At 35.9% G+C, this 12,608-nt stretch overlaps 3 long non-coding RNA genes across 11 annotated transcripts; 2 read left to right on the plus strand and 1 right to left on the minus strand.

Annotated features, from left to right (window-relative positions):
* The first annotated feature begins 1 nt into the window (after position 1).
* Positions 2 to 1,652, plus strand: LOC110900193. Of its 5 annotated transcripts, none has more exons than XR_004876611.1 (5): positions 2 to 141; positions 284 to 428; positions 589 to 665; positions 848 to 982; positions 1,060 to 1,652. It is a non-coding gene; the product is annotated as an uncharacterized LOC110900193 (long non-coding RNA). The 5 variants fall into 5 exon arrangements; XR_004876612.1 differs by having other exon boundaries at positions 336 to 428; positions 589 to 774; XR_002570835.2 differs by having other exon boundaries at positions 336 to 428; positions 589 to 763.
* A 286-nt stretch (positions 1,653 to 1,938) lies between these two features.
* LOC110900192 lies at positions 1,939 to 5,414 on the plus strand. Of its 5 annotated transcripts, XR_004876616.1 has the most exons (6): positions 1,939 to 2,333; positions 2,443 to 2,559; positions 2,937 to 3,036; positions 3,458 to 3,567; positions 3,710 to 3,849; positions 4,537 to 5,414. It is a non-coding gene; the product is annotated as an uncharacterized LOC110900192 (long non-coding RNA). The 5 variants fall into 5 exon arrangements; XR_004876618.1 differs by lacking the exon at positions 4,537 to 5,414 and having other exon boundaries at positions 2,955 to 3,036; positions 3,710 to 4,295; XR_004876617.1 differs by lacking the exon at positions 4,537 to 5,414 and having other exon boundaries at positions 2,448 to 2,559; positions 3,710 to 4,293.
* Positions 5,415 to 6,606: 1,192 nt separating this feature from the next.
* Positions 6,607 to 9,045, minus strand: LOC110903530. Its single transcript, XR_002572026.2, has 4 exons — positions 8,779 to 9,045; positions 8,520 to 8,635; positions 7,771 to 7,970; positions 6,607 to 6,695 (listed from the first exon to the last, which is right to left on the minus strand). It is a non-coding gene; the product is annotated as an uncharacterized LOC110903530 (long non-coding RNA).
* Between the last annotated feature and the right edge of the window lie 3,563 nt (positions 9,046 to 12,608).

The following is a 12,608-nucleotide window of genomic DNA, read 5'->3' on the forward strand; positions in this document are numbered from 1 at the left end:
GGTCCGTTTATCAACAGAAAGGATATCTCTGCTGCAGACTTGTCACTAGGTCCGAAGCTGTACCATATGGAGATCGCTTTGGGTCATTATAAGAAGTGGTCAGTCTCAGATTCACTTCCCCATCTGAAAATATACATGAAGGTACACTTATCTTTGTTGAATTGCATAAAGTTATCTTTTTGTGAGAGCAGCCTTAATTGTTATGCTCTTTGATTTTTATCTTTTCCATAATATGTTATAACTAACATAATATCATTACTGGTGACTACCCCTTGTATATCAGAAGCAAGTAGAAGAGCATTGCAAAACGTTTCACTAATGTGATTTATGTTCAGATTGGGCCAGATCGTCAAACTTTGTACTGGAGTGCTACATGGCCAAAGGAAGTTGAGCAACTTGCAAGGCAGTTGCTTTATAACCCTTACAAAGTAAGATATTTAATTTAGAAATGTTAAAGTTAAAGGTAGCAATTTCAACACATTTTTATGTTGATGGTTCAACTTGGGTTGTATTTCATTGAAAACGTGATACACCAAAAACATAGAAAACTTCATCGTGCTGACACATTGTTGTTTGAAATATATACAGGTAGTGATTGGTTCTTCAGAATTGAAAGCTAACCATTCAATTCACCAACATGTGGATATTATGACCGAAAATCAAAAGTATAGCAACTAAGTTAAATCATTTTTATTGGTACCAACCAAGATTCTTCACTACACTTTGTCAACTCACAAATATAGTTGATTAATTGAGTATTCAGGTTACTTAACGGTTTGTCGGTTAACCTAGCCATTAGTTTTATAACTTTTGTTTTTAATAATTAAACCAGCATTTTTGTTTTTAGATTGATAAATGCTTAATGAGGAAGGTCGAGTGGATGTGGGACAAGTGACACTTACAACTACACGGTACCTGTCGGGTCGAAACGGTGAGAGACATGTGGCGATGTTACGAGTTAGTGCGTTTCGACGACGAACCGGTTCGATACTTAAAAGTGTGGCTTGCGTGAATCTGTGTCTTAAAGACATATAATTAAATTTTTGTACAAATGTGCAGGTGGCATATGGCGGAGTTGCAATCCGTCACACATCATGCGAGGCGGAAACGGAAATTGACAAACTCGAAAGACATACCCTTCTACTGAAACATAATATATTAGTGAATTGGTAAAACGTTATATAGAGCTAGCAGGGCCAACCCTGAGAATTCGTGTACCATGTTCGAGCTCGAAAAAAACGTGCCCTTAGGTGGAGGAATGTGGAGAGCTTTGAGTTTGATGAGGAAGAACTTAAATCTTTCAAACTCTTTTTGCTTTGACAGTATTTGTTTTTGTTTCATATAAGTTAAGTTGGTTCTTTAATATGTACTCTTTTCTATCATTCACATGTTATATGTATTTGATCATGTAGCAGCAACCCGATCAGTATCCAAAGAAAGAGCCAAGATATAGAATAAAAGGTCAAAGCTCAATTGAGCCTGGTCTCTCAAGTTGAGAGTCAAAATTGTTGGGCGGAATAATTTGAAAAACTTGATGTCCAAATTCTCTTATGTCATTCGTTTCAAAAATATACCCAATCACCCAATGTTCATGTAGTATTACTTGCCCTTTTGTATTTGTACACATAGAGGTCGAAATTTCAATTCTATTTTTGATTGGGTTGATTATGGTTGTCTTTTATCTCTTAAGTGGTTAAATCTTTTATCTATATATATACAACTTATATAAAATTTATGTTCCCACCCTATCTTGTCGACTCCGCCGCAACGCGCGGGTTTCCCACTAGTACTATATATAAGCATTTCCCATGTCTAAAATAGTAATTTAACCCCAACTTTTTAAGATGGCAGACTAAAAGTCTCAAACAAAATCTATATTTTTACATTTTTCTTCCCATCTTACCCTTCGCTCCCTATATCCCCTTCCCCTATCAGATATTTAACACCATTGTTATCATCAGTTTCTTCCAATTCAATCGTTCTCTTCAATAAGGGTTTATGACTGAATCTCTACAGTCGCATAAGGAATTCGATAGATTACGCCAACTGAAATCAATTACCCCATACGTTTCATTCCTGCAATTATTTAACACCGAACCCATCATGGAATTGGGTAGGGTTTTCACCCCTGCCCTAACTCATCGGCCTTGTTGTTCTGGGATTCTTTTTCGATTTATGGGATGTTGTTAATGGGTATGAACAGGGTTTAGACATTGCACAAAATCAAAGAAGATGTAATCGGGAGAACCGAATCCACGACTGGAAGTTTTAAATCATTCGATTTTTTGATTCCAAACAAAAGTTTTCACTTCTAATTTACAACAGATTTCATGGTATTGTTTGTTAAATGATTTGTAAAGTTTTCATCTCATTCCACTTTGGGATTTCGATTACTCTTCCTATTCAACTGTTTTGATTTAATTGACGATTGTGTGACTTTAGTTTAGGTTTATTCATGGCGATTTTGCAATTAGGGCTGCAGATACAAGAGGGAAGCATACAATTCTTGGGCTGAATTGAAGACGCTTATTTTTTCAACAAGAAACTCGCTATTTGGAGGTTTGGTTTCTTTATTTTTTATTTTTCTTAATTTTTGGAATTTTTGAATTTGTTAGCTTTGTTGGGTTTATTGCTGCTTGAATGTAATTGGGTTTAGTTTAAAGTTTGAAACCTTTTGTTTTGTTTTTTTTTTTCCTTGAATTTAAGATGATAGATGGTATTCAATGGCTATTTCTTGTTAATATTTCTTAGAAATTGAGACTCTGTTGTCAAAAATTTTGTTTGTCATTTTTCATTTTGACTCTTAATTTGTTTGTGTATGATCAAAGTTTGAAGCTTTTTATTTTGTTATTTGTTTCTTTGAATCTAATAAATGAAACTTGTATTTCATGACTAATGTAAAAACTTAAGTACATTTTGAGTTTATATGCTTATAGGGGAAAGCTTGCATCTAGGTACTCAAGATTGCAAGCGGCACTCAAGGTGCTAACGGCTCGCATGTCGCCCAGACGCAAAAACTCCATGTTACCGTGACAGGTCCTAAACTTCATGTGGCCTAAACTTTTTCTCATTTGGCGCTACTTTTATGAGGGCCTTTTTTGTCATGCTCCGCATTGAAGGTTAGTTATACATTTCTCTTGCTTATTATGCATGATTATTATTGAATATAGATGAAAAAGAGTTTCATAAGCGCAGAAGTTTGCAACGATTCCGATGTTAAGATTGATTTCTAAAGTTTGAAAAATGGGTGGGTGAAGTATGATTCAAAATGCGTTCAGGTCATAATAGGTCATGACATGAGTTTAGATGATTTCCTTCTTACATCCCAATTATTAAAGTTGTTTAGGTCCAAACTCGACAAATTGGGTTGGGCTGGGTTTATTGTGCGTGCACCGTTTTTGTTCATTTTTAGTTATTATTTCTTATTAATAGTGACTTTTGATGTGCTCTCATGTAGGTGATCAAAGGGATTAAAGAATATTAGATAGGCTTCGGGATGAAAGCCAAGCAAAAGTTGATGAGCTTAAAGAAAGAACTAATTATTACATCACTCACCAGCTCATTCAGGTACACTATAATGGTATTAGTTATATAAAGAGGGTAAAACTTTTTGGCATGATTTGTTTTAGACACTTCACTAAAGCATATTTTGTTGTTGAGACTTTTGCTTTTTTTCAAGTTAATACCGATACTGTTTTTTATCTTTCAGCTTGTTTTGCATAAGTATGACCCAGATCCAGCAGCAAAAGCAGTTGTTGCATCTGTTCTTGCATCAAAATTTGGTGCAGATTCGAGCCTGAAAGTGATTCTTGGAGATGAATTACAAGTGCTCTAATGTTAGACCCATAGGTATATTCTAAACCTTAGTCTCAAATGCATCACAAGTTAATAGGTGTTTGGATGTGCATATTTCACAGTGATTATCACCAGTTCAAGAATCAAAACCAGATAGTTTGGTAATCAGATAGGGGTACTTAGGTAATCTGACACTTGATTGAGTAGTGAATTAATTTTTTTTGTATGTAGTTATCATGCTGAAAATAGTTTATACTATTAATATACTTATCGTAAGCTATAAAAATAATTTATAGATAGATAATTATTATTTGATATTGATGGTCACCATAAAATGTTAATATAATTAATTAGTTGTTTTCTTATACATGTAAGATGTTTGTGTTAAAAGGGTATAATAGTAAAATTGTAGGTAGATATTGTTTAGTAGACTCCAGTTTACCCGCCCTGGTACGCCTAACCTGCATTTAATAACGCGTAACCAACACTGCACGCATAACCGGCACCTAAACGCATGAAACGACGTCGGAATGCGCGTAACAGGCATTAAACACATGTAACTGGCATTGGTTACTCGTGTAAAGCCGGTTTCGTGTCGAGTGCTGCGTTCAGTGCTTACCAGGCTGGGTTACGCGCATGTCCCAGACCGGATACACATAACTAGAGTAAAAACGCGTAATAGACGATTTTGGCTATTTACTCTTGGATTTATGATGTAAATATTTGTTTATTTTACTGCAGATAACCACCCACTGGGATGTAAAATATTACCCCATTTTGTTATCTGAATATTACCTTTTGTTATTTTGCAATACAGTTTTCCATTGCTGGTATACACAGGTATGTAAATTGGGAGGTAATGGTCTTATTAATTAATGACACGTGTTTTGATGTATGTCATCTGCTGCTTCGTGTTATTTCTTTTGTGTGCAAGACCATTTATGTATTGGTGGATAATAGACTATGGCTGCAGGACTTGGTGTCACGGCCTCCACACTTGTGGCAGTTAATGGTTACCAAGGTTGCATACATGTTTAAAACATCCTAAATGATCAAGTTTTTTCTTTGCTACAATTAAAATTGTCATGTTTTCTTCTTGATTATGTTTCAGTTACAAATGTCACCATTCGACACTGCTATACGAGTCCATTTAAATTCTGTTGTCTGGTTATTAATATCGTTCTCAGCTATATCGCACCTGATTTGTTTCACCGAGAACTCCACATGTTCAGCGTTGATACCCAATCTCACTGGTCCCTCATGTTTTGAATAGTCTGCTGCACTAGCAAATTATGAAGCTGACCCATTTGCTCCTTTTCATGTACTGTTGAGTGTCAGTGATATTGCTCTCCATTTCAAGTCCAAATTTTACTTTTACATTTACTAATACTAATTACTAAAGTACACAGAATAGCTACAATAATGTTTGATTTCAAAACACATAAAAACTAGGGGTGTGAATTTCTAACACGGCCCGAAAACCCAACACGAATCTAACACGGAATTCGCGGGTTTAGGTTTAGTCTAAACGGGTTCGGGTCAGTTTCAGCGAACCCGTTTAGGTAAACGGGTCAGGTTCGGGTCAACCTGGTCGGGTTGGCGGGTTGACCCGTTTAACACATTTATACTATAATATTATAATTTTTTACAATATATTTTATGTCATAAAAATTATAACTTAAAAAAACAAATTAACATAGATTTTATTTTATAATTTAAATATAATATTATTAAATACATTTGTGCTTTTATAGTAAATTTTAATTTTAATATATTAACTTCAGAAAAAAATTAAAAAATCGGGTTGAATGGGTCGTGTTCGGATCAACCCACAAAATCTCGGTTTATGTTCGTGTACATATGTATGATACATTTGTGCTTTACACCAAAATGTATACCATTGTAAATTGTCGACCCGCCGCAACGCGCGGGCTCCCCACTAGTATAGATAATAACTCATCTGAAATGTATACCGATCAAAATTCAAGAGTGATAAACTGAACTGTAAACGCCCGTATAAATTATACAAACTGCTCAAACATTACATGAAAGTCTTTTAAATACATTTTCTCTTTTTAGTGAAATTCTTTTGTGTATCTTTTCCCTTTTTTACAAAATTCTTTTGATATACCTGGATCTTTTATTTACTTTCATCCTTTTTTCAAATAAACTGAACTGTAAACCCCATCTCGGAGCTGCAACTGCACTTAAAGTTAGAGCCAATGGCATACAATATGCTTTTGCACCTTGTATTGCAGTAAGTTAAATATAAGCTACTGCACATTGTGGACAGTAAGTTAATTGACCTTTTTAGTCAAATTGTATACCCAATATGTATATTATGACAAATCTTGATTCTTTAAAATGAAAATATAACTATAAAAGTGTGAGTCTTTTCTTTAAAATGAAAATATAACTATAAAAGTGTGAGTCTTTTAGATCTATCTAGTATCTGATGATATAATTAACTTAAGGTCTTATCTGTTTTAAGCACTTTAAAACTCCCTTTTGCCGTGGGTATATTTTGGTGGATAAAATTAAATAATAACAATGGGATACACAAGATAGAATATGATACAAAAATCATAATTCGTGATGGTCCATAAAGTGTGAAAGATGGACATATAATCAATATAATGATCATGGAAAGTGGTAAGACTTTTCAATGGGTCCTTTATAAAATATCTTCTTGATTTACTTTTAACGAAAATCGAACACATATTGGTTTATAAAAACTGTTTAAAATGAAGAAGAAAAATAAAAAAAATGATAAACTTGCATACGATTTGGTATTAACACCTGGAGCCCTTGTTAAGGAAACCCTGCTTGTGGTTGTTGACATGCTTGAATTGATGGAGTATGCAGGTGAGGTGAAAGCACGCATTCCAGATTTCTCCTACCTAATAAAGGGTGAAGATTAAACAATGATCCCTAAAATCTTGTTTTTTTTTAATTCAAACTGATAATTTAGTTACTTTATCCCTATTATTTAGCTTTTAAATATCCTGGCTGAAATTAAGTCAGTTAATATCATATGGTAGTTTAATCAAAATATATAAAATCTATTAGAGTTTTTAGAAGGGTAGAATATTAGTGTTTTTAGTTTAGAAAACAAACCAATTCAAAAAAGGGTATAATATTAGTGTTTTTAGTTTATATAAAATCTTTAATAGACTTGAATATAGAAAATTGAAAAACATAATTACATTAAATTTAGTTTTATTAGTGTTTTGCGTTTCATGTAGAAGCTGTAATAAACAATTCCCCAATCTGCTTTTACGAATAATCACAATAACTATATGAGGAAAAAAAACCTGACCCCACTAAATAAAAAAATGTTATATAAACTGAACGTTGTATCAAGTAAAAAAAATTAAAGTTTAGTAAAAAGTATTGTGGCGGTCTTCACTTTCTTCATTGTCGATTAGCATATAAACCAAAGTTGGGTTTTGACGATTTGATCCATTTGTCCCAAACCATTTATTAGCGAATAATATGATTTTTATAATCATACTTGATAAACTACCAATAAAAAGTAAGGAAAAAATGTTTCTAGCCAACGACTTATCTCATATAAAAAACTACTCCATGTTAAGTATTACGAACCTTATGGTAATGTGATTACAAGCTTCATTAAGTTCAAAAATTCCATTAAGAAAAGCTGACTACATCCATTATATTTCACTTTCTTGTATAAACATATTTGTATTAGACATAAACATAATGGAATTCTAAATAAACATGATAGCAGAGTTCTTAGATGCTTTTGATTAATTTAGTACCAAATACATGAGGTTCTTATCTAGAATTTGTTCCCAAATCATTAAAAACGCTCACAAATGCATCATACTCCCAATCCAGTAGCCATTTTACAAATATTAAATAATTTAGCAGCACTTCTACGGATTATAATCGGAACTACACATGCTCTATTGTAATCTGTAATAGGATGAAGCGAAGAGAGTGAAAACTTACATGCTTTCTCATGATTTTGGGGATTTCATCATGTTCAGAATTGAACAATAGGATGTAGCGAAGAGAGTGGAAACTGTATTAGATATCTCATGATTTTGTAAACTGTAATAGGAATATAGGATGAAGCGAAGAGAGTAAAAACTTACATGCTTTCTCAGGGCACGACAATTTCAACATATTCATCTTCAGAGTAAAACGTCCTGCAAGAAAAGGATTAAACAATAAAATTGAGTTTTGTCACTTTGCCTACAGAAACAGTTTGTTACCAAAACTTATGAATAAAAAAATCACACTTAACACTTCAAAGTCCAAAATTACCTTCAGTTCATCACACACAAAAAAATAGCAACTTCAAAATCAAAAACAGTGCTTATCTTGTGTGCTACTGGTGACTAAAGAATTAAACACCCATTAATCAATCAATCCTCCATTAAACAACAATTACTGAACAATTCAACCATCAAAAGCATAAGCAATTCAAATATAACAAACAGATATCATCAGAGATCAAATCGAGACACACAAATCGACTTTCTACATGATCAATTACACAAAACCTCAAACAATAACACAACATATACAAAAAGAATCAATACAAGTTCACATAGTAGACACAATTGAACACACACATAATAAATCAGAGATAAATAATCGGTAATAAGCAATGAAATCGAATCGAAACAACTATTTAACATGATCGATCAATGAAACTAAACAGAATTTAATAATAGGATGAAGCGATTGAATACCTTAGGGCTTGTTGTTGTTGTTTGTGTAACGACGCTAAGTGGAAATTACGATAGTCAACGTAGCAGAAGCAATCCTAGCTGTCAATAATCTGCGACTCCATCACTTGATTCCAAATCTGCAAATGTTTAATATGAAATCGAACCCCAAATCATATCATATGAAAATCTAACCCTAAACGAATGTTTCATATAAAATCATACGAAATCGAACCCTAAATCATATAAAACCTAAATACATAATCAAAACCCTAAAACTCACCTTGAAGATAGGGAATTGTCGACCCAAAAGAATTATCGGTCAGTTTCAATAGGATGAACGAAGAGGATCTGATGTGTAGTGTGTAATGCTAGGGTTTCCTATTGAACGATGAAAGCAGAATGAGGTCAATTGAGAGAACATAGAGAATTAAGATGAGAGAGAAAGCGGTGGAAGATGAATGTGAATAATGCGCGTGTATGGAAGATGAAATAAAAATGGGAAAGAAGAGAGATGGCGATTTGAAGAAACTTACGTGAGAAGGATTGAAGGAGCACAGAGGAAAAGTGTTGGTGCACTTGTGTCTGTACTTTGTCTGTATTTTGTCATGATGTAAAACGATGCCTTTGTTAGTCTTGTAAGTTTGACCAAGTCAACCATCCTCAAGGTCTAACTTGGACAAACAGTTAGAATATGATTGTAATGTGTTTGTGTCGAAGGATGTGTCATCGAAGGATTGTTTATATCCTTCGATGAGCTCGAAAGATATCCTTCGAAGGATGCAGATGGACCTCGAAGGACATACCATCCTTCGAGGTATATGTGGATCCTTCGATAGCAGTCTGATCGATAGATGATCTTTCGATCAGTAAACTTGATCCTTCGACCAGACGATCTGTCATGGGTATATATATACTCATGTAGTGTTCAATAGAGAGAGAGACAGAAAGTGAAACAGAGATGGATATAGAGAGAGCATTTTCTGTTGAGAGCACATACACACAAGTGTTTTAGAGGGTTTGCAAAATACATTTGTAAACATAGCTTTGTAACTGAACCTTTCATTCGTATTAATACAAGTGGTGTTAATCGATGAAGATTGTGTGTTGTGTTTCCGCTTGTTCTATCTCGGTTTTGCCTTTCCGGTTGGATTCCGCACAACCGGGTTGGTTAGTATACAAGGATTGGATGACTAGATCCTCCTAGCCGGACCTACAAGTGGTATCAGAGCCGTGGCTCTTTTCCTTGTTAAAAACCGAGTTTATACAAGACTTTGGTGTGTTTGGACAAAACTCACATGGTTTAGCACCCGTTTTTAGTGTTTTCTTGCATTTCTAGACGTAAAAACGTGTTCTAAACTAACCGGGTGTGTTAAAAGACGGGTTGGGTAACTTAAAATCTTGCTTTTAAGAAGTTTGGTAATTTCCGGCCAAAATTCCGGCTTACTCCGGTGACCGGATTCTGGATAAGAACCTTCTATTTTAGGCAATATTTTATTGGTCAAATCCTGGTTTGGTGAAAGGTATGGTCTGAACATACCTTTCTGCCGAAAGCTTTCTACCAACCCATCACCTTTTCACCAACCTGTCACCTTTTTGTCAACTGTGTCAGAAGAGATCGAAGGATATCCTTCGAAGTCGAAAGATCATCTTTCGATCAAGGGAATTTCGATAGATAATCATCTTTCGAACGTCCTTCGAAGTCTGTGACTTATCCTTCGATCCAAGGAATCTTTTCGAAGGATATATTCGGAAGATAAGGATCCTTCGATTGGAGAATCTTTCGAAATCATTGTTCGAAATTCAACAGTGATCTTTCGAACACTGTTGATCCTTCGAACAAGTCCTTATCCTTCGATCCTAGTCTGTTTGGGTTTAACAAGTTTGTGTTTTTCAGGTCTTTCGATCAGGGATCCTTCGGCTGGTCACTTATAACTTTTTAGTTGATTTGAGTGTGATTTCCAGGAATTCATTTTATCAAAGATGAATCCAAGTTGGTGGGGAACTCCGGCTCCAGATAGTGGAAAGTACACGAATACAAGTTTATCTCCATCATGGGCCGAATCTCCGGTGTCTACATCTTCACAAGTTAATGCCATATCAACTGGTCAATGGGCATTCGTATCGAATCAAACTCCGAGCATTCAAAGTATTCTATTAAGCGAAAGCGAAACCGGAAGTTTGAATCGACCTCCAAAGTTGATGCATCTAAACGAATATCCGGGTTGGGTGGATAGATTTCGTACATACGTTCTTGGTCAAAATACCGAACTGTGGATACGTTTCACCGCAGATTTCGATCAAGCTATAGAGGTTGCTGCTTCATCGACTGCTACGTTTGCCGATCTTCCAGAGGATCAAAAGAAGATATATGATCTGGAAAAGAAAGCATACGCCATTCTCACTCAGGCGTTAAGCAAAGATATTTACCACCAGTTTGTCAGTTTCAAGACAACAAAAAGGTTGTGGGACACGTCGAAGACCGGAGGGGGAGGAAATGAAGCAACACGTCAATTGCGTCACGATCTACTCAAGACAGAATTTGATGGCTTCACGTGTATGGATAAGGAGTCGTTGGGAGATATGACAAGCCGGTTTTATCACTTGCTTACAGAGTTGAACAATTTTGGAGTAGTAACAACTACAGCAGAGGTGGTGAAGAAGTTTGCTGATGCGTTGCCTCCCCAATGGAATAGTTTCTTGGAGATTCTGAAGTATAACGGGGTTTTGGCTACCACAAACATCAACGACTTCGTGCAGCTTTTAGAGAACAAGGATCAGGAGGAAACTTTAAATGCAAAAAGATTACTCGTGCCACAAAATCCTGAGATGTATTATGGAACTTCCAGTTCTTCGTCTGCTAGACCTGGTTCACATGCTCCACTTCAAACGGCGTTTGTCACAAGCACGGATATGTATGGCAATCAGATAGAAGTCCCTGTTAAGCCGGCTCCCACCACAGACATGTATGGAAATCCACTACAACCACCTCCTCCTGCTCCTCCTGCTCAAGCATGTTATGGAGGTACATCATCTGCTGGTCAACAATCAAAACCAGATACGGTACGGCTCAACACTTCAAGCTTTTCAAAGGTCAGTGTGGAAGTAGCAAGGGAACACATGGAGCTGCTTAACACTTTAGTGGGCGCGTACTGTGGGTTAGTGGAAGGTCAGATTGGCAACATTAATCTGACACAAGAAGACTATCAGCAGATTGACAAGGAAGAGATGGACTTGATGGATATCAAGTGGGCCTTTGCTAGTGCTGTGAGGAGGGCAAAGGACTTCATGGAGAGAACAGGCAGAACAAGCTTGGAAAGCAAGAAAGACACCAAGTATGGGTTCGATAAACAGGCAGTAAAGTGTTTCAACTGTGGTGAACGGGGTCACTTTAAAAGGGAATGTACAAGGCCAGCACAGCATGGAAACCAGAATCCTTTCAGAAACCAAGGCAACCAGCAGAACCAGAATAGGAACAATGAGCGTACATTGATACCTGTCAACAACTAGAGCCAATCGGCACCATCAAATGCCAACCAGGCACTTGTGGTTCAAGTAGATGAAGGTTGTGACGGTGATGCTCCAGATGGAACAGCATGCTTTGCTGAGGTTGTTAAGGATTTAGTTCACACCAATGGTGGAGAATCTTCCGCCAATGGTGGTGAATCTTCTGAGGATGAAGACTCTTCGGGTTATAGCAGGAGTTCAGATGAAGAATCCTCGAGTTCAGGCGATGATCATATGGGTGAGACATCAAGTGGGTTAATTGATACTGATATTGATGAGCTTTTGGAGGAAGCTGCGGCAGGAACTGATAGAAGATCTATTCTGGTGGATCAAGCTGCTTATTATTCGTCTTCTCTCCATTCAGCCTTTATGGCTAATGTCGACAGTTCATCAAGTCAGGTATGTGTCGATGAACTCACTGTTGTTAATTGTGAAAATTGTGCTAGATTAGATGTTAAATGTGCTGATTTGAAGGCAAGCATGTCTGAGTTGCAAGGCAAACATGATGCTTTACAAGCTAGTTTGTTTGACTTGCAAGACAAACATGCTTCATTGAATGATAAGTGGTGTGACTTGCAAAAGGAAAACGAGACTTTGCAAGAGAAA

Source organism: Helianthus annuus, chromosome 13 (genome assembly GCF_002127325.2).
Source record: "Helianthus annuus cultivar XRQ/B chromosome 13, HanXRQr2.0-SUNRISE, whole genome shotgun sequence".
NCBI lineage: Eukaryota > Viridiplantae > Streptophyta > Magnoliopsida > Asterales > Asteraceae > Helianthus > Helianthus annuus.